Source organism: Neoarius graeffei, chromosome 7, assembly GCF_027579695.1.
Source record: "Neoarius graeffei isolate fNeoGra1 chromosome 7, fNeoGra1.pri, whole genome shotgun sequence".
Taxonomy (NCBI): domain Eukaryota; kingdom Metazoa; phylum Chordata; class Actinopteri; order Siluriformes; family Ariidae; genus Neoarius; species Neoarius graeffei.
This window is the reverse complement of record NC_083575.1, coordinates 11,865,690-11,888,876: the sequence shown is the minus strand read 5'-3', so window position 1 is coordinate 11,888,876 and position 23,187 is coordinate 11,865,690. Positions and strand designations below refer to the sequence as shown.

At 41.0% G+C, this 23,187-nt stretch overlaps 1 protein-coding gene across 2 annotated transcripts in view; it reads left to right on the top strand.

The window, feature by feature from the left end:
* The window catches only part of maco1b (macoilin 1b), a 58,731-nt gene that overhangs the window by 714 nt on the left and 34,830 nt on the right, over window positions 1–23,187 (top strand). The gene's annotated exons all lie outside the window — the stretch shown is intronic.

Genomic DNA, 23,187 nt, shown 5'->3' with positions numbered 1-23,187 from the left:
CAAATCCCGCCTGCTTGCACAGGATTGGCTAGTTCTGTGCGGCTTTTCCGGATGCGATTGGATAGTCATCTGCTTTCAGTGATGTTACCCAATCCGAAAAGCGCCTGGTGAAAGGGGCGGGGCTTTATCAATATGGATGGGTTAAAAAACGCGTTTAGCTGTACGAGTTAGCTTAGCTAGCAAATGTAATTAGCTCCTGGTAGGCAGGGCCAGGCCTTCATCTCTCATCCTTCATTATTATCCAGCGTGGACAAATTGAATACGTTTTTCAGTTAAACCTCGCTGTAAATACTGACAGTATTATAGAAGAGCTCCGAATCCTAAATGGCTCCATGTCAAATAGTGGCTTGTGCTTCCTAACTATCTAGTGCACTACAGAGACCCAGTCAGTAAAAGATCTGTGTGTGACACACTGGATCTCAGAGACATGATGATCAAATGCTGTCACAGTTATTCTGGATATTATTTATCATTCATCATAACTATAAACCACTCTGGGATCAGAGGTTTTCTTATAAGAAGTTGATCATTCTTCTGCACCCTCGTACAGAGCCACTAAATGAGTGGTTTTCAAAAATCATATTTATAAACCAGTTTCTGGTCATGTGAATTGATGTTAGTGTCTGTCATTTTCTCATCTCGAGCACAAAAACCAGAAAGAGTTTGAGTTTTGCATGCGAAAATAAATAAAACATCGAATGTGTCTAATATTTAAAGTGGTTGATCTTTTATATTTGAACATTTTTGCTTTAATCTTAATCGAGCACACATGTGGGTAAGGGTGTTACGACTTGACGTTGTTTCTTACAGTGTGATAAATTAAAAGATCTAATGATGTTTTGTGTTATTAATTTTGGAATATTAAAAATAAAGAGAGCAAGCCCATACGGGAAGACAAATGAAATGAATTGTTCAATTCTGATGAAAGAAATGGAGCTGCATAAAAGGAGGACGGGCCGGTCTGTCTGCACAGAGCTTTAAACGCGACCACTCTGAGCTGGTGAAAGATTTAATGCCCATTCTTCTTCTTCAATATTTTTATTGGCAAAGAAGCAGGTCAAAATAACTTCCACTTTTGCCTTTCAGTCCTTACTTTGATTATTCGTTTCCTCCCAGCTGTCTGTGCACATGACCTTTTATGGAGTTTTTGGCCGTCGTGACATGCAAATGAGCTGCGTGGTTTACAGGTGATCAACGTTCGCACACCTGTCCGAAGAAAGTTAGTGTTTGAGAAGCTTTTGAAAACGGTGCGTGACGTTTTAGTACACGCACCGTATCTTTTAAAAAGATGATGAACGAGCAACACGGTGCATTTTAATGTTTTGTTTTAAACACGGCGAGTGCTTGCTTTGGTTTGGTTTCGTTCTGTCAGGAGACGACCTTTTTCTCGAGTTTTTTTTTTTTTTTTTAAATAGTGAAGGGAAGAGAGCAAAAACTCTTCCCACAGGATACAACAGAAACTTTTCTGAAATGTACAGTACTGTAGAAAAGTCTTGGGCACCTTTAGTTTTTTAGTACAAACTGTTATAGATTTCTATTTTATGACCTCTACATTATCGGGGCAGTACAAAAACATTTCCATAATTTCAGACGTTCCTTTTTTAAATTTAATTTATTTTTTAACCTCCTAGGGCTTAGCGGTCACATGCGTGGACAGCACTTTTTAGAAATTCGGAACAAGAATCCACGTATGTGGACGGACATTTTCTCTAAAAGTACATCTTATCAAAAGATGATGCTTAGTTTTTATTCTAATCAGGTTCTAATAAGCCCAAATAGCAAAGAGAAATAAAAAATGCATGTAAAAAACAGCTTGGGCCTTAGGTTAAAACAGCACAAAATTTTAAATGTTACAGGAAAAAAAAAAGTTTGTATCTGAGCAGCATATTCCATAAGAGAGCACTTTTCAGGTTAAAAAAGAAAACGTAATGAAGGCTACTGGGTTTTGGTGCAAAATGAAGAAGTGAGTGTGACAAAGTGTCCAGAAGAACTGTGGCTGGTTCTGGAAGATGCTCAGTAAAACCTACAGCTCATTTCTACATAAAACTGCACTCACTGGACCTGAGACTTTTTTTTTTTTGAGATGCCAAGCCACATAATCAACATCCAATCACTTGAACCTTGGATAATACAGTGTCTTGCAAAACTATTCATCCCCCTTGGTGTTTGTCCTGTTTTGTCGTCTTACAAGCTGGAATTAAAATGGATTTTTGGAGGGTTGGCACCATTTGATTTACACAACATGCCGACCACTTTAAAGGTGAACATTGTTTTATTGTGGCACAATATAGTTATGAGATTCCGAGGGCCACATTGGAAATGTGCTTTCACTTTCATGTGTTATCCTGGTTCTTAATGTCTTTCATATACATTTGTATTTATGTTTTACCAAATAAATCAAATCACAAACAATAATCAAGATGAAAAAACAGAAATCTGGAGTGTGCATAGATATAATGTACCCTCCCAAAGTCAATACTTTGTAGGGCCACCTTTTGCTGCAAGTCTCTTGGGGTATGTCTCTATTAGCTTAGCACATCTAGCCACTGGGATGTTTGCCCATTTCTCAAGGCAAAACTGCTGCAACTCCAAGTTGGATGGGTTGCGTTGGTGTACAGCAGTCTTCAAGTTATACCACAGTTCCTCAATTGGATTGAGGTCTGGGCTTTGATTAGGCCATTCCAAGACATTTAAATAATGTTTCCCTTTAAACCACTCCAGTGTAGCTTTAGCAGTATGTTTAGGGTCATTGTCCTGCTGAAACGTGAACCTTCATCCCAGTCTCAAACCTCTAGCTTACTTGAACAGGATTTCCTCCAGAATTGCCCTGTATTTAGTGCCATCCATCTTTCCTTCAGTCCTGACCAGCTTTCCTGTCCCTGCAGATGAAAAACATCCCCACAGCATGATGCTGCCACCACCATGCTTCACTGTAGGAATGGTGTTCTCAGGGTGTTGGGTTTGTGCCACACGTGGCAGTTCCCATGATGGCCAAAAAGATCAATTTTAATCTCATTTGACCAGGGAATCTTCCATGTGTTTGGGGAGTCTGCCACATGCTGTTGGGCAAACTCCAAGCATGTTTTCTGAAGCAATGACTTTTTTTTTTTTTCCCCCCCCGGCCACTCTTCCATAAAGCCCCTCTTTGTGGCGTATACGGCATACAGTGGTCCTATGGACAGATCTCCGCTGTGGATCTTTGCAGCTCCTTCAGTGTTATCTTTGGTGTCTTTGTTGCATCTCTGATTAATGCCCTCCTTGCCCGGTCTGTGAGTTTTGGTGGGCGGCCTTCTCTTGTCAGGTTTGTAGTGGTGCCATGTTCTTTCCATTTTGCTATAATGGATTTAATGATGCTCCGTGGGCTTTTCAAAATATTTTATAACCCAACCCTGGGGCAGCACGGTGGTGTAGTGGTTAGCGCTGTCGCCTCACAGCAAGAAGGTCCGGGTTTGAGCCCCGTGGCCGGCGAGGGCCTTTCTGTGTGGAGTTTGCATGTTCTCCCCGTGTCCGCGTGGGTTTCCTCCGGGTGCTCCGGTTTCCCCCACAGTCCAGAGACATGCAGGTTAGGTTAACTGGTGACTCTAAATTGACCGTAGGTGTGAATGTGAGTGTGAATGGTTGTCTGTGTCTATGTGTCAGCCCTGTGATGACCTGGCGACTTGTCCAGAGTGTACCCCCACCTTTCGCCCGTAGTCAGCTGGGATAGGCTCCAGCTTGCCTGCGACCCTGTAGAAGGATAAAGCGGCTAGAGATAATGAGATGAGATGAACCCAACCCTGATCTATACTTCTCCACAACTTTGTCTCTGACCTGTTTGGAGGCTCCTTGGTTCTCATGTTGCTTGCTTAGTAGTGTTGCAGAGTCAGGGTCCTTCCAGAACAGGTTGACTTATACAGACATCATGTGACACTTTGATTGCACACAGGCGGATTGTAATCAACTAATTATGTGACTTATGAAGTGAATTGGTTGGACCAGCTCTGATTTAGGGGTTTCATACGAAAGGAGGTGAATACCTATGCACACTCGGGACTTCTGAAACCCCCACCCTAATCTTAATTATTGTTTGTGTCACAATAAAACAATGTGCACCTTTAAAGTGGTCGGCATGTTGTGTAAATCAAATGGTGCCAACCCTCCAAAAATCCATTTTAATTCCAGCTTGTAATGGGACAAAGCAGGACAAACCCCAGGGGGATGAATACTTTTTTTGCAAGACACTGTACTAAAAGCTGTACACAATTTCATCAAAATCCGTTCACTACTTTTTGAGTCATGTTTGGAAACAAAAGCATAACCTCCTCTAGCAGAGCTGGTAGAGGTAATAGTCTATTACAGGATGGTGAAGTGTAGCCTGATTGAGAAGTGCAGTGATGTACAGCCCGAAGTGGATTGTTATAGGAAAACGGCACACCCTGTTGTGTTGTGTTTATTCCTTTTATACAATTAGAACTTTTATTTATTACTAAACAACACACGCTTTTCATCCATTTGTAGTTACATGTAATGTTGTGCAATGTACACAAAACACATTACAAGAACTCATCTCCTCTCATTATCTCAAGCCGCTTTATCCTTCTACAGGGTCACAGGCAAGCTGGAGCCTATCCCAGCTGACTACGGGCGAAAGGCGGGGCACACCCCGGACAAGTCGCCAGGTCATCACAGGGCTGACACATAGACACAGACAACCATTCACACTCACATTCACACCTACGGTCAATTTAGAGTCATTACAAGAACTCATTACAAGAATTAATGAGACTGACTGACTGACTGACTCTAGCAGCTATAAGCAGTCGTTCCCTCACTCGACTCGCCCTTTCCTCTCTCTCAAATTTAATAAAACAGAAAAATGCAGCTTCCTGGAAAGAAATCGTAAAACGGTTTACGAGATGGCCGAGACGAGGTTTTTCTCAAGTGTCTTTTATACCGAAGAAAAGAGTAAAAACTCGTCCCACGGTGCTGAGTGAGGTAACCGTCCGATCCAACACAGCGACTGACGAACATGATGACATGACAGCCCGAGACAAGAGCCACAGTACCAGTCAAAAGTTTGGACACACCTTCTAATTTTTTTTCTTTTATTAGGCAGATTCTACCGTAACTGGATCCATTAACCACTTGCCCACAAAATAAGAAATTTTTCTTGTCCTTTTTCAGTGAGGTAATATTTTCAAGATTGAAAATATGGTATTTGGTCTTCTGAAACAGCACGTCATTTAAAAATACACTGAGTATATCAATAAAAGATTCATCTCATCTCATTATCTCTAGCCGCTTTATCCTTCTACAGGGTCGCAGGCAAGCTGGAGCCTATCCCAGCTGACTACGGGCGAAAGGCGGGGTACACCCTGGACAAGTCGCCAGGTCATCACAGGGCTGACACATAGACACAGACAACCATTCACACTCACATTCACACCTACGGTCAATTTAGAGTCACCAGTTAACCTAACCTGCATGTCTCTGGACTGTGGGGGAAACCGGAGCACCCGGAGGAAACCCACGCGGACACGGGGAGAACATGCAAACTCCGCACAGAAAGGCCCTCGCCGGCCCTGGGGCTCGAACCCAGGACCTTCTTGCTGTGAGGCGACAGCGCTAACCACTACACCACCGTGCCGCCCTCAATAAAAGATTTTTAAAGAATAAAAGTTCTATTTCTTTGACATATCTGACAGACATAACTCCCATTTTAAAAATCCCTTTCATTATCCCTGTTGCTATCGTCAGTGAATCTCTGTCAGATGACCTGACGATAGACTCGCCCATTATGGATCTTTGGTAGTTGTCGTGTGGAAGCAGGCTTTATAATTTTTGGGTGTCAACAGAGAGTTGAAATAGATCAACAGCGAAAAAACTATTTCGTTCACGAGAGAAGCCCACAGTTATTTTTAAAAAATGCTATCGTCAGTCTGTCAGTCAAATGCACCTGACGATAGCAAAATTCAAGCCCTCACCACGCACATGTTGACTGACGCAAAGAGGAAATTCTACTGCGCATGATTTTTGTGACAGCAGACATTTACTTCCGGGCAAGACTTGGAGTTCTGACAGCTAGATTTCATCAAATAAATCAAGGTAAGATTTTCAGTCAGCTATCCTGACGATAGAAATTTTTGACGATAGAAACATTGAGAATATATTTGTGCATTCATATTTAAATTTTTCTGGAGGAAAACTATCGTAAGTTGAGATAAATCAGAGCCGCTTGCGACCCTTTCAGCCGACAGGCCGTTTCAATGTGTTATTTCCCCACGAAAGTGACACAGTCGTGTCTATCGTCACTGTTCTGACAATTATTGTTGATATTTCAATTTTGAAAATAAATCATCTTTTTTATTTCAATATTTTATTTTATTATTTGGTTCTAGTGATGAGGTATTTAATATTATTACTAAATTTGTCAGATTAATAATGTAAGAAACAGTTTTGTTGCGATTGTCATCTAGAGTGTCTGTCAGAATATGATGGTAGACGTTAGTTTGTCTGTCAGATTTTGATGACAGAAACCGATGTGTTTCTATTGTCATTTAGCATGTCAGGCTTTTATTAATTAGTTACCAGGACTACTGTCCTAAAATTTACTGTGAATGTCCAAGACCCCAAATGCTACTAGAAAAACTTAATAGAAGGATCAAAATAATCAATTCAGCAATTTAAGGAGATGGGACTTAACTGGCCTCTGTTATGGCAGAATCTGCCATTAATTAAAATTCACTTCATGTCTTAAAGTAATGATGGATGTCGTTTCTCTTTACTTAGTTGAGTGGTTCTTGATAATACTGTATGGATTACTACAGTTGTCGAATAGGGCTATTTACTGTTTATTTTTTACGATATAGCGTTCAATCTCAAACACACTTAAGAATGCAAGAAACTCGTCCACTAACTTTTGATGAGGCACTCTTGTTAATTGAAAAGCATTCCAGGTGACTACCTCATGACACTGGTTAAGATAATGCCAGTAGTGTGGAATGCGTCAAGGTAAACGCTGGATACTTTGAAGAATTGAAAATATCAACTATGTTTTTAACACTTTTTTTTTTTTTTTGGTTTACCACGTAATTCCATACATGTTCCAGATGTTTTGTAGCTTTGATGTCTTCTTCAGTATTGTTCTACAGTGTAGGGGTGTACAAAGTTTTGAATGGTATTGTACTTGGAGGGATTACAAAACTAATTGTTGGCCATCTCTCTGTCCTCTACATATGATACAGCTTCTCGATTGGCTTCGTTTTCAGCATCATGGATTGTTGTTGCTTTAGATATTCGGGAGTGTAACATCTGCGTCATGTTGCTCCGGGAGTTCCAGCTGTGCGTCCGATTTTGCACAGACTTCCTCTGGGCGCCTTTGGCCTTAATACCGTCTTGTGCATGTGATTAGTTACTCATCCTCATCGAAAATGTGTCGAATAACAGAAGTAGAATTGTTTGTGTAGCGTGGGCTTCTCTTTGGCTGCTCCCCCCCCCCACATTGAAACACTTTCAGTTGAATCCTTTTAATGTGGAGACTGAATACGGCCTTTCCATGAAAAACTTTAGATGCCCGCAAACTGCCTGATTCGTGATGTATTTTTGGTTCAGTCTTTCACTTTGACTAGTTCTCCAAGAATCAATCAGTCCATATTTTAAATTATGATACATACAAGACGCTCCCCCCCCCCCGGAATAAAAACATGTTTTCTTCTCTTCTAGCGGGTTTATTGATGGCATGAAATGTTATCACTTATCCTCCATGTATTACGCTGCTCTACCCAATGGAGAATGAGCGTGCAATGTTGTTAGAATATTGCACATTGTCAAGACAACACGACATCACCCATCGTAGCTCATGCGAAGAGCCAATGACACAACTTTTCTGCTGTGCACATGCGCAGTCGTTTCTTTGTCGGCCAGGAAAGAGAGAAGACGAGGCTAATCCAGTGCTGGGTTTAAGTACTAAATAAATTAAACTAAAGATGGGCTGAACACCCGAAAGGCTCCCAAAACTTCATTTAATATTCTTCATGCATATTTACAAGAGAAAAACATATCAACGGACATTGAAAAACTGGAAAAGGGACGCATCCGAGATGTAAAACTAGCGAGTGACCTGTGACCGTTTGTAAACAAACATGGCTGTGAGATTTGCTTGGTTAAAAGCGAAGAGATTGAGAGAATTCTGGCTGCCAGGTCGCTCCGTTGTGCATAGCTGTCGATGTTGACTTTAAAATCAACAAAGTAAAGTACACAAGGAAAATAATCATAATAATATTTGGCCTGACTGAGCTAGCATTGGCCTTCGCTAACACTACACCAGCTGGAAGGTAACTGGACTGCCACGCTAACAGCACTGAGTCGCAGGTAAGCTAGCGTTGGCCTTTGAGAATGCTGATATGAAGTGTGTATGTATAATAACGATACTAATAATATTGGCTGGCTTTTTTCATGGTCTATCAGATATATTCCATTCAGCTACTCATCTTCGAGCCGTTCAATATCATGCTAGCTGAATGGAGTATATCTGAGATACCGCTCAACGCCAGTTTATGTTATTTATTATTACATTACTGGAGCAGAGCGTGGTGTGTGATCGTCCGAGTGGATGCTTGTGAGCGGCGGTTCGTCTTCATTCCGATTTGATTCGCTGCACATTTTGCACTTCAGTTCCTCGAAACCATTTAATCGTATTAGAGCGCAGTTCGGAAGAAAGCCAGCAAACACCTGGTTAACTCGTTTATTAACTTCATGGCGATCCCACACTGTGTGTAAAGCGCCATTGGTAAGTTTTGAACGAGACACAACTCCCTCACCTCATTCATTTATTTCATACCATGGAGCGAAATCTGGACCACCCCCCCGGGACGCTGTGACGTTATCAGTTTTGATTACGGCCGCTTGCTTTCACAACACTGAAACCCGATCCTGATCTGCTCTGATGTTTAACCTTTGACCTCCGTTTGAAAACGTGCAACTTTTACATCTGGGTTTGCGTCCAGATACATCTCTCATCCCAGTCAGCGAAGAAGTAGGTGTGTGTGTGTGTGTGTGTGTCTCTCTCTCTCTCTCGCTCCCCCCCTTCCCCCCCCCCTTTTTTTTCTTCCTCTCACTTTGTAGCTCAAATACAGAGGTATAAAATCTCGCATCTCCTCATAAAGTCTCAGCAGATTAATCCACATTGACTAGAGTTTCCATAGAAACAAACGTCGCTGTCTTTGGTGGCTTTACATGCAAAACTTTCTCACACACACAGTTTGCGAGTGCATTAAAAAATTAAACATTAATAACTTTACCGCAGCTTGGCAGTTGGTGGAAACTGTTTAACATTAATAAAATGTGGCATGGAAATGTGACATACGAAAGCTGCCGAGGTGCGCGCGCACACTGCTCAGACAGGAATAAGATAAAGAAGTGAAACTAGGTGTTTAAAAGGTGAGATTTTGTGTGAAACAAAGCAATCGCTGTCAGCTTGTTCTTTTCATGTAATTCATATCACATCTGTTCATATTACAGAGGCACCGAATTATTTTAAATAACTCGACAACGAAAGATTGTTGGTTGTTCACTTCTGACTAAATATGTGTTATTTACCAGCTGGGAGGTCCGGAGCGTGAAATACCGTGACCGAGGTCTTGAAAGCACTGACCAAGGCCGTCTGGGCTGAGGTTACGGTATTTCACCATACAGACCGACCTTAAGCTGGTAAATAATATTATTAATTTTTTTTCTTTACCAAATTCTAACAGAAAACGAGAGCGCCTGAAGGGGAAAACTGAGCCGAGCCGCCATTTTGAATCCTCATTCACGGGTGTAATGCAAATTGCTTCCTCCTCGGTATACAAGTGCACTTCCATGGCAGGAAAAAAACTACATTTTGCCACCTATGTAGTCCCCTATTTATACAAATAGGAGTCATTCAGGATTCAGCCATGTTTTTGCTCAGTGTTAGCAAATTACAGGTTTTTAGCTTTCTCCTGAAATCTCATCTCATTATCTGTAGCCGCTTTATCCTGTTCTACAGGGTCACAGGCAAGCTGGAGCCTATGCCAGCTGACTACAGGCGAAAGGCGGGGTACACCCTGGACAAGTCGCCAGGTCATCACAGGGCTGACACTTAGGCCAAGTTTACATTAGACCGTATCTGTCTCGTTTTCTTCGCGGATGCACTGTCCGTTTACGTTAAAACACCGGGAAACGGGAATCCGCCAGGGCCCACGTATTCAATCCAGTTCGTATGTGAGCCGGTGCTGTGAAAACATTGAGGATACGCGGATACGCTGTGCTGAGCTCTAGCTGACGTCGTCATTGGACAACGTCACTGTGACATCCACCTTCCTGATTCGCTGGCGTTGGTCATGTGACGCGACTGCTGAAAAACGGCGCGGACTTCCGCCTTGTATCACCTTTCATTAAAGAGTATAAAAGTATGAAAATACTGCAAATACTGATGCAAATACTGCCCATTGTGTAGTTATGATTGTCTTTAGGCTTGCCATCCTTCCACTTGCAAGTGGTAAGTGACGCGCATGCCCAATATGCACTGGGATCTCACACACAGCGGCTCAGTCCCGAATCACTGCTCGTGCGCTTCACTCGCGCGCTCTGTGAGCTGCGCAGGGCCGGAGTGCGCACCCTCCAGAGGGCACTCGCTGTTCAGGGCGGAGTGATTTGGAGCGCAGGATGCCTGCGGAGCCGAGCTGGTGAGGAGAACACATTTCAACTTGCGTGCCGTCTAATTAGTCATGTGATTAGCGTATCTGTGTATTGGTATTGCTGTGTACACGCGAATCGTTTTTAAAAACGTTAATCTGATGATCCGCTGATACGGTCTAATGTAAACCCCACCATAGACACAGACAACCATTCACACTCACATTCACACCTACGGTCAATTTAGAGTCACCAGTTAACCTAACCTGCATGTTTTTGGACTGTGGGAGAAACCGGAGCACCCGGAGGAAACCCACGCAGACACGGGGAGAACATGCAAACTCCGCACAGAAAGGTCCTCGCCGGCCACGGGGCTCGAACCCGGACCTTCTTGCTGTGAGGCAACAGCGCTAACCACTACACCACCGTGCCGCCCTAAATAAATCTTATTTAAAAAAATAAATGTTGACAAAAGATGCTACTATGTTTGTTGTGAACGAGCGAGTCGCCAGAGGTCCGTAACTGGGGTCCGTACCATAGGATACAGACCCGCTCACCAGCCAATCAGAGAGCAGGATTTTGACTGCGAAAACAATAATGCTGGTTATTTCAGCATGTTATACAGCTGAAATGATTATATTTAGGATGGCGGTATAACGCCCACCCGCCCCACATGCGCCTTTCTTTTGTTGACTTTTTTTTTTTAATTTCTCCTTCTACAGTTGCACATTGCATCACCTGACCTGTGAGTCAAAGCCACTGGGTATACATCAAGAAAAATATTTTAAGTGTTTTGTTTTGTACTTTATCATTGTATGCACTTGATGACGATAGACTTGTCGAGCCAGAAAGATGGCATACTTCAGTCACTGATTCGTGACTCCTTCTGTACATCAACAACACGCCCGGAGAGTAATGGCATGTACATATTCAGTGCACTGCTTTAAAAAAAAAAAACTAGTGTGCATTTTAAACCTGCGCTTGTGTTGTGTGTGGAAATTAAACACAACACGTTATGTGATTTGAGGGGGGGATAATCACCCATGTGGCCAAATGGAGTTCCAGTGACTGCACTGATGGTTATTTTGATACGAAGGTGTTTTATTCCTCTTGTACCACAGCAACTTCTCAATCAGGACGTTATTAAAGAACCGGTCATAATTTTTTTTTTTTCAATTTAATTAATGAATTCATTAAAAAATGACTCATTACTTCAGTGTTTCTTAACCAAAGGGCCGTTTCCAAAAAATATTTAAAATGTCTACAAGTGGTGTTTTTGTTCAATATTTCAAATGATGCTTTAAATCTTTTTTTTTTTTTTAATAAATTCCCCTATATTGCTTATCGTCATGTGTTCATGTTGTCTTGTGAACATAGCTGAGCTCAGTGATCCGTGTTATCAGTGCAATTGTGTCTGGCGCCAAACAGGTTAAATAAACAACCGATAATTCAGAGTGATAATCAAATGAAGTCAAGCGTTAGCAAGAGAGAATGTGAGCGTTGCGCGCGCACACACACACCACTGTAAAAAGCTCCATTTCAGGTTTAACATAGATGAGGAAAGTGAAATGTGTGTAAGGTGAAATGTTCATGTTAAAGTGATGTGATGTGAAGAGAAGGCAGGATATCTAATCTCACATTGAACTTTAAAATGTATTCAAGTAAACGCTTGCTGGTTTGGAAAAACAAGTAGTCTACGCAACACATTATTCATCATATATTTTAAGTTATTCCACAAAATTGAGTCGTACATGAGCTGATAGCCGACGAGGCGCGTAGCACGGAGTTAGCGAAAAGCTGTGTACGACGAGATTGAGTGGAACAACTGTTTTATTCTATCCACATTCACTGGACTTTGAGAAATGAAGCATTTTGTATTTTTTGCAAATTCGGTCAATAAAAACTTTTATACAAAACATCCGACAACATCATTTCCGCTTAGAATGTAAACAAACCGGCGAAATGAAAGGAACAATTTGTAAAAAATGCGATAATTTTTGAAAAATAAAGATGCGTTCTTACCACAAAATACTTGCTTTCCATTTTTTTTTGGTTTGTTTTGTGTGGTTTTTTTGGTGTTTTTGTTTTCAAGTAGAGTTTTTATTTCGCCCTCGGTTGGTTCGGTAACACGCTCTGCCATTATCTTTTCGTTTTTTGGCGGTTGGCAAAGGTGCATTACTGCCACCGACTGGGCTGGAACAGGAGATGTTTGGGGACGATGACTATATTCTTTTATTTAGCCATTTCTGTTCCTTTTAAATACTTGATGAAGAAAAAAAGATATATCTGACTTGATGTGCTCTGCCATTTTGTTTTTCTTTACTCACGGTATATGATCTGATATCCTAGTAGTAGAGTTGCCAATCACAGAGATGCCTACTAGTACGGATTGGCCGTATTTTGTACGGAAAAGTTATGTAAATACGATGTTAGAGCAGACAGTGTTATTCTGTACGGAATTACTGTATTATAAAGGCTTAAAAAATTCCAGTGAGTTGTTTTTAAATGTCCAAGCGACCTTTTCAATCCATGCGCGATTCACGGCTGTTTATTTTTACGACAACCACACATGCTGTGTGTGACATGCGCAGATACCGCACATTTGTTCGCGCTATTTTCGCTCGACATCACACACGCATGGTGCTGCTTCTCAATAGTGGAAATGAAACGCTCAGTATCGGGACAAGTGAAACACAGGTCTCAGGCGTTCCTCCCACGATATACGGTAGAATGGCTGTGCATTACACCCAGTCAAAAGGGCAATGGATACGCCCACTGCAAACTGTGTAGAACTGACATTAGCATCACTCATGGTGGTCACGATGACTGCAGGCGGCCTGTCAACTCCAAAAAACATATGGAGTATGCTGAAATGGTGAGTCAGGCGGAAAGTAAATCTGGGGGTATCCAGCAGTTTTTTACAAAGTCTGTGGGTAAAAAGACACGGAGCGTGACACGTGCTGAAGCGGTGATGGTTGACCTGTGCTTGGAGTTAAACTTGCCGATTAGTGCCATGGACGGGATAACGTCTGCAGTGAAAACCGCTTTCAAGGGCTCTGGCACAGCGAAAGCATTTCAGTGCTCGCGTTCAAAGGCGACAGCCATGATTGTGGAGATGGCGGCAGACACGAGGGGTGGATTGATCAAATTAATGAGAAGTTCACCATTTACTATATCCACTGATGGCAGCAATGATACAGAAAAGCTGTTTCCCCTCGCTGTGCGGACTGTGGATCCTGTAACACATACTGTTCGATCAGATCCAGTAGCGGTGCCCATATGTGAAGGTTCAGCAACAGGTATTTTAAGTTGGTACTTTAGATCTATTAATGTTTTTTGTTAAGACTTGTGTTAATTTTTACGTTATTAACAACTGATAGTTTTGATTTTCTTTATAAAGTTAATTTTGCATGATTTGTTTCTTTTCTAGCTATTATTTAACTTCAAAGACCGATAGAAGCTGATTTCAAATGGCTCTGTTTCTGCATGGATATATATTGGGACATTAAGATAACAATGTCGGACTCTTTCTGGCATGAAATAAGAATTTTTTATTTATTTATTTTTTAATTTTTTAGAATCCATTAACAGGTAGAACATTTTGCCAGGCAATATAATATAATACTTTTGAGGAGTTACAGTCAATACCAATGATTGGTAGTCAACCGTAATGTCTGCAAACAGGGAACACTATTGTATTTAGAAAAATGTGATATATTGTATGCTCTAGAAATTTGTTGAGTGGAAATTCAATTGAGATGGCTGCTCGTGTTTTGTTTATTCAATTCACACAAAACTACTTTTTAATAATTTAAATGTTAAACCTATTGGTATATACACCTCTTTATAATGGAAATGCGCATAAATTAATGTTACTGAAAGTCATTCCAAAATACTAAAAAATGTTTTCAAGAATACTGAAATTCAAAATTTGGGGTAGGCATCTCTGCAATCAGAGCGCGCAATTGCTCAGATCCAGTGAATGTGGATAGGTGTGTGTGTGTGTGTGTATAATATATCTAACAGTGGCTGCTGGTAGCCTTTCAAACAGGGGAGGCTGGTCGGTTACGATATTTCCAGATTTTAAAAGAAAAAACATCAATTTTGCCCATACTCTTGCCTCTGATCTGGCTGATTGTTGTCAGTGTCACAAACTGTGAAATAACAGGTTCTTTTGGCCCATTAGCCTACTGTCCAATATACATGAGGCCAAAAAAAAAAAAAAAAATAGTGTGTTTCAGGTAACATGAAATACTAAAATAAGGTCGGTAGATAGGAAAAGGTTTTTTTTTGTTTTTTTTTAATAATTTTGTTCGAAAAAATTAACACATCTTAAATAGTATTTTGGCACAGAATCCTTTATACCACACATCATAAAATAAGTGTTTTAAATCTTTAAACGAATAAAAAAAAATATCGCAAGAGTTCGAGTTGTGATCTACGGAAGCGTATTACTGCCACACTCAAAAAAAAAAAAATTGGCTTAGAATCAAGTAATTACGTGAAAAGATATTGTTAAAGTTATCACGTTTTTACAATATATTTATTATGTAATAACATCACGTAATTTCATGATACGAAATAACACATTATTTCATGATATTTTCATGTAATAACATGAAAACACCTTATCAAGAAATAACGTGAAAATAACGTCCTAGGCTACTTCCATTAAAAGCAAATGGCCTAGCCTACTGTAGAACTTGGGTCGAGCAAAAACACCGAGCAAAAACATGGCTGAATCCTGAATGACTCCTATTTGTATAAATACATAGGCGGCAAAACGTAGTGTTTTTCCCTGCCATGGAAGTGCACTTGTATACTGAAGAGGAAGCAATTTGCATTACAGCCTTGAATGAGGATTCAAAATGGCGCCTCGGCTCAGTTTTGCCTTCCTCCTTCAGTATACAAGTGCGCTTCCATGTTTATGTAGGAGGGCTGATAGAAGTGGCGAAACATTTTACTTTTTATCGTTTCTTTCACAACTTGAATGCGTTGAAACAAAAAATTATGACAAACTAACGCCGCTTACACTAAAATATCGAGGGAAATTTGTAATAACTTTACGGTCGGCAATTTCGCCGCCGAAATTCTCGGTCGGTCGGGTTACCGGAAATGCACTTTTTTTTTTTTTTGGCCTGATGGTGGTGTTGGGGGGGGGGGTATATTTTAACATTTTATATTTTAAAATTGTGGCATGTTTAAAAATTGATCATTATTGAAAGCAGCTCTTTGTCAGGAACCTCATCAGTAGAGCTGGGTGCCACACATTTCATTCAATGACACTTTTCCCTATATTTTACTTATTTTGACTGAAATGTTTTATTGACAATTTTGATAACCCTTCACTTTTAATCCAGGTCTGTAGTGTGAAATGTTCTCGGCTGTGTTTTTGTTTAAAAATGTTTTCCAAATTGTAGCGGTGTTTAATTCATATCCAGAGAAATGTATATTCCAATACAATATACTCAGCATAAACATTTTAAATAGATTCTATATTTTTAGTCCATCCATGACATATTACTAAAGTAGCCTATTTACTGTTGTTGATGTGGGTCACTTGCTGTTAGCCAATTCACTTTCTCGTACCAGGAGAGCTGAAAGGAACGAGTATTATTCCCTACCTTTTTCACCAAGTCAATTTGAGGCGTTGGTCTACCCTGCTCTTTTAATTTTAATTTTTTCCTCGAAAGGAAGACTGGCAAATGGCTTCGCCAAAATTAAATCAGCAATGCTTGGCATCCGTGCGCAGCTTTCTTGCTAGCTGACTAGCCCCCTCAAGTTCAGTCACTCAAATAAACGAAATTTCTGGAACTAAGATAGCAAACTTGACAACACTATATTTACACTTTATTTACAATGAAAATATATACAAACTAAAAAAGCCGGTAGAAACCGTATGTAATGAATGAAATTGAAATGTAAGCTGATCTCTTACAATACACCACCCCACTTGTGAATCCGCATGGGACTGAACTGAAATTCACCGCTGCCTGTCTATATTTGAAACGAGCTGTCAATCAAAGAAAATATCCGGCTGCTTTCACCAATCACCAGTCTCCTCGCGGAAAGCTTTGCCATGTCCCTCCCACTGTGAGGCTCGGAGTCCGTAGGCAGGCGTTTTCGCAGTATTTGTCCAATAACCGTCTTGCATTTTGAAATTGAAACGCGCAGAGCTCCCAAATGCCATTGAAGTCCACTGAGGCTGGGCTGCATCGCGCTGTCCCGAGGGGGAAAAACTCACGCACACATTAAAGTTATAAGGGAATGATTTCGCACTGTAGTTGGGTTGAGCACATTTATATTTCTATGATTCTGGATCTGAAATAGCAATGTTATAAGGTTGGCTATAACATAAGCCTAGCGCAATTCATCCTACACGATGTTCGTCATTTTTAGAGGAGGCTGAGCCTCCCTCGTTGTCTTGGAGCAATCGCCCGTGATATCTAATGATGTATTAATATGTTTTTCGGGTCCACGTCAGTCTAAAAATCAAACCTCAGATCTTTGTGTTTCTCTGCTGCCAAAAATGACCTCTTGAGATGGAAATGAAGTGTGCAGAGTTTCAGAGCTACAGGTCACATCCTGGGTGTGTTACTATGGTGAGAAGAGGTGTATATAGTGTGTGTTTAAAACTGACCCACTTTCTTAGTCCACAAGAGTAAAAAATGTAAAGTGAAAAACTGTCAAAAGGGATGTGACTCATGTTAAATACAAGTTTTCAGGTTCTGTGCAGTGATGTTGGTACACGGTGGTGACTGTAATAACGACCGAAGTGGTGACGATCCTTGTGGTTTTCTGGAGAGGACGCTTTATGACAGGCTCCCATTTCAACCACATGGGATCCTCTGCTGCAGATGTGTCTCACATCTGTTTCAAGTCCTGTTTTTTACCGTGACAGAGTATTTCGTTTCAAAAGAGGCAAATGTTTTCTTTAAAAAAAAAAAAAAAATCATTAAAACTTCATCATATGTTGAGTGATTTCCGGAGAGGACATTTTTGATGGATAAAGGATCACTTTTTTTATATTTAAAAAAAAAAAAAAGGTAACTTCCTCGTAAAGCTGTACTGCCTTTCAGATTTTAAGTGTAGGTCGTAAAAAGAATTTTCCCCCGACACCCAATTATTTTTCTTTAGTGGACCGAAAGCTACGTGGCTTTTGATGTCATGGCACCCCTCGTCATGGCAGACGTGTTTGCTCGCTCTGCTCTTGAATGCCGACTTCTTTTTCTTTTTTGTGTGTATTTTCTGTTTTTTCTGCCATGCACAAATGTCATGTTAAGAATTTCATTGTCCAAGTGGACGTGTCCTTGCTGTGCATATGACAAACACTTTGAGCCTGAATTCAAGTCACAGACTTCCAATTTTATTATTTTTAATATAACAATGAATTTATCTCCACGTGGCCCTAAATTCTCTGCTATTTTTTCCTGCTTCACCATGACCCAATTCAAGATACTACATTATGCATGACGTGGTGGGCTTTCCCCGTTCGCACAAGGCATTGCGGGATACAAATTTGAAACAGGAGAGAAAAATGGAGGGCGTGAGTGTGCAAATGAAACATGAAAGAGCGACTACAGTAACGGAAAGCGAGAAGAAAAGACGTTATGTTATATACGAAGGAAAGGAAACGCAGGAAATATCAAACTAATAAATATCGGCGGTCAGCAAGCACCTCGGTGTGATCCGTTGTTCGTTTAGCGACAGAATGATGGAACTGTCCGTGTACGGTCAAAGGTAAACCTGCGCGCGCGCGTGCGCACACACACACACACACACACACACACACGAACTTCCTCTGTCTGCCTGACTGCACAATTTCGTGCACGTTATTTGCTCGGGAATCCCCTCAAATTAAATAACTTCCCAGCCACAGCATGGCCTGGGGGGGTTTGAGATATTGCAGAAATAAACGCATCACAATGACCAAATTTCAGAGGGAACTAAATGTCACCAATTTTATGAAATCGAAAGGGCATCTAGCTTTAAATATCTTTCTATTGTAAATGAAGGGACTTTACCAGTCAAAAGTTTGGAAACACCTTCAAATTCGATGTTTTTTTTCTTTATTTTAATTAACTAAAAGACACTTTGTCTTAAAGTAATGACTGGCTGTTATTTCTCTTTATTTAGTTGAGTGGTTCTTGACATATGGATTACTACAGTTGTCGAACAGGGCTCTTTACTGTATTTATTATTTACTCTTTACTGGTTGATGGTGTCAAATGCATTAAGAAGGCAAGAAATTCCATTTTTGACAAGACACGCCTGTTAATTATGAAGCATTCCAGGTGACGACCTCATGAAGCTGGATCAGGTAATGCCAACAGTGTGCAAAGCTGTTATCAAGGTAAATAGTGACGACTTTGAAGAATCTAAAAGATGAAACATGTTGGGCTTTTTTAACACTTTTTTTTGTTTACCGTATAATTCCATATGTTATTTCATAGTTTTGATGAGTTCAGTATTGTTCAATGTAGGAAAAAAAAAAAAAATATCGCATTTGAAGGGGTTTCCAAACTTTTGACTGGTACTGTACATCCCAAAGTAAAACCTAGTTAGTGGTTAAAAAAAAAAAGGCTATTCTACAGAAGCCGAGAGAGGCCCTTCATATAATCCGTTTTTTTTTTTATTTTTTTATTCACCTTGTTATCCCGAGATAACGACATAATTAATTCAGGATCTCGAGTAAACAGCTGAGAAATGGTTCATTCAGGTGCGCCAAGAGACTTGTGATATGCTGACTTTGGGGCTATTTCTCATTCTGTATAGAGATCTTGCAGTCAGGTGACCGGAAAGTACACAGACGCCATCTTGTCGGTAAAAAACACAGCTGAATACTGCTGCACTCGTGTACAGAATGGATCAATTTCAACCGACGGACTACACGGCTCATTTTTCTAACGAACAGATAACTAGATATATGTCTAAAATAAACAATCTACAGATTAGTGACCCTTATGGCTTTCCGGACGTAGTTTTCACGACCGTGTCAGTGGATTTTGAACTGGCAGAGGCGGAATACCCGGATGTGTATAATTACCTCATCAACTTTCCCTCGCTGTTCAGTGGTGAAGCACCGCGTGGTTATAAATCTCTGGACGGTTATCTTTACAGAAATTCAGGATTTGTCAGCGACTCAGATGTGGCATCGTGTAAACAAGAAAATAACAATCCTCATTGGATGGGTAAGTCACTTAAAGGAACAGTCCACCGTACTTCCATAATGAAATATGCTCTTATCTGAATTGAGACGAGCTGCTCCGTACCTCTCCGAGCTTTGCGCGACCTCCCAGTCAGTCAGACGCGCTGTCACTCCTGTTAGCAATGTAGCTAGGCTCAGTATGGCCAATGGTATTTTTTGGGGCTGTAGTTAGATGCGACCAAACTCTTCCGCGTTTTTCCTGTTTACATAGGTTTATATGACCAGTGATATGAAACAAGTTCAGTTACACAAATTGAAACGTGGCGATTTTCTATGCTATGGAAAGTCCGCACTATAATGACAGGCGTACTAACACCTTCTGCGCGCTTCGGCAGCGCATTGATATCTGAGCTCAGATATCAATGCGCTGCTGAAGCGCGCAGAAGGTGTTAGTACGCCTGTCATTATAGTGCGGACTTTCCATAACATAGAAAATCGCCACGTTTCAATTTGTGTAACTGAACTTGTTTCATATCACTGGTCATATAAACCTATGTAAACAGGAAAAACACGGACGAGTTTGGTCGCATCTAACTACAGCCCCAAAAAATACCATTGGCCATGCTGAGCCTAGCTACATTGCTAACAGGAGTGACAGCGCGTCTGACTGCGTCTGACTGACTGGGAGGTTGCGCAAAGCTCGGAGAGGTACAGAGCAGTTCGTCTCAATTCAGATAAGAGCGTATTTCATTATGGAAGTACGGTGGACTGTTCCTTTAAGTATTGAGTATAGCACTGACCAGCCGATTATAGAATAAGGTAATTCCAGCTGTAATTCCAAATCGTCCGTGTTGTTTACATGGATCTGGCGTTGGAGAGGTAGAGGCTTTGCAGTGGAGATTTGAGTGGCTGTTTTCTGAGCTTTAGTCAACAGGCCGCTCTGCCTGCAGCCTCGCTTTTGCTTCCGCTCCCGACGCCGCCTCCTTCGCTTTGCTTCCGATAACAATCCACGGAGACCCCGCTGGTCTCGCTATCTCGTCCGGAATGTTGTGCATGCGATGGAAATCGCTACAAACCGTCATTTTCTGCTGGAAACCAATGTCCAGTGAGTCCATATGGTTGTAGTGGATATTGAAGTCCGGTACAGACGAACAACACGCAAAAATACACACAAAAAACATAAACGTGCACAGGTAGGGAGAGCTTGTAGCCGCAGCCGTTGTAGTAGAATTGTATATAGTAGGGTTTTCCAGAAGAAAAGGTAGAAGCAGAAGTAGAAGGCGGAAATATGGCGTTTGACCGACAAGATGGCGTCTGTCACAATCTGGATTGGCTGTGACATCACATGCAAGTGCTCCATAGACGCAACTTTGGTCATTAGAATGTCTGGAATAATCGATCACCTAATAAGGCAATATTTTGATCAGGGGTTGACACAGGGAGAGATTGCATTAAGTCTTTTAATAAGGGATAATTTCAAAATTAGTCCGCGGCACCTCCGCAGAAGACTGGCCCGGCTTCGTCTCTACTGACGGAGATACAGTGATCCAGCTGAGATCATGAAATAATTGTTTTGTTTTCTCGAGATCTCAAATTAGTTGTGGTGTTTTCTCGAGATCCTGAATTATGTCGTTATCTCGGAATAACAAGGTGAATAAAAAAAGATTATATGAAGGGCCTCTCACGGCTTCCGTACTATTCTTAGATTTTACTGTGTAAAATAAGTACAAGAATTTAAAGTAAAATTTAATGAAATGAGCATAAGGTCAAAACTGAGCCCACATTTGACTCTGGAACATATTTATAGGAACTTATGAGAGACATTCCTGCTGGACCTAGTTGCAAGAGTGAGTTATTGTTGTTCAGAAGGACAGCCATGATTGTGAAACGGCCCATAAACAGTCTTTCCTTCACACATCTCTGGTTTTTGCCCTCTCTCCTGGAGATAATCAGACCAAAGAAATGTCACTTGTGAGAAACAAAAGTTGTCTGTCCTGTGGTGGAAAATTTCAAGTTACAGCTGTTGTAACTGTTCCTGACTGTTGTAACTGGAGACTCCTTCCATTACTGTGTCATGACTCATGCACTGTGTACATGGTGTACCTCTTCTTTTTTTTTTTTTTTTTTTAAATAAACAACAGGAAAGAACTTCTGTTCACATAGTCCAATGTGAATGTCATTCCATCTGCTTTTAACCTGTTTTTACGTTGTTGAAGTATCTTGGTTCACGACAAGTTTCGAGATACGAGACCGCAGAGATGGTCCTTACTCCAGAACAAAAAGCCCAGGAGGTGGAGCTGGATCTGATCCAACTCCCACACAACTCTGTACAGCGTAACACAACACATTTAAACACACTTATGAAACTGTCTTCACATCTTTGGACAGCTCTGCCCAGGTAGGAGGAGCCGGGTCAGGTCCTGCTCCATCCCATGGGTTTTGTTTTTTTTTTTTTTTAACTGCAGCAAGAGGTAGTTTGATTCACACTCCATATTTCTGCGGTCTACTTCCAGGACCTCATAGTTGAGCTCTGCTGCGCTGCACAGTCAGCATAACCAATCAGAATTGAGCATTACAACAAGCCCTGTATCTTCATCAAAAGTCAGAACTCAAAACTACTCAACAGTAACTTCTGGTAGCGCTGCAATTAGGGATGTTAACCGATGACCGTTTGACCAGTGGTTGACCGAATCAACGTCAACCGGTTAATTTTTTTTTTTTTGGTTGTCGGTTAAAAAAAAAAAAAAAATCGTTTTGAAGCTGCCGATTTTGGAGCGGAGGACTTGGAATTCTGTGTTGTAAACGCTTGGGGCGTGCCATGCGGTGTAAGGACGACAGCTGACGAATCAGAAACACCCATTCAGTCATGTCCCGCCCCAGTTGAACACAGCTGCCACTCGGCGAAAGAAAAAAAGTGTAGACACAGGCTTTTTAGCTTACAAATTACTATTCTGTTGTGTGTTTTTTTTTTTTTTTTTTTTTTTTTTTTTTAAATTATTATTATTAGAAGGCACATCGAGTTTAGTCCTGCCTTGGCCAGTGTATTCTGAAAGTATGTTTCGGTCTGTAGTCAACAAGGCATGTTATTGCAGATCATATCTCTCCACACAAACTAAAGGCGCAGATGCCGACTTTTTCACGGCTGAATCGTGCAGATCCGATTGCTTTTCTTTGAGCATACAGAATTTACTCTGATGAAATTATTCAGACACTCCAACGCCCCCCCTAAAAAAAAAAAAATCGGATCTTTGCACGATTCAGCTGTGAAAAAGGCAGCATCCGCTAAAAGGATCCGTTTGCATCCCTGTTTAAACTCGTAGGTTAACTGGCTAATGAGGCTCGGTGGTCGGTCAAGATTTTTTTTTTTTAAGTTTTCGCCATCCCTAGCTGCAATGCTCTGGAGC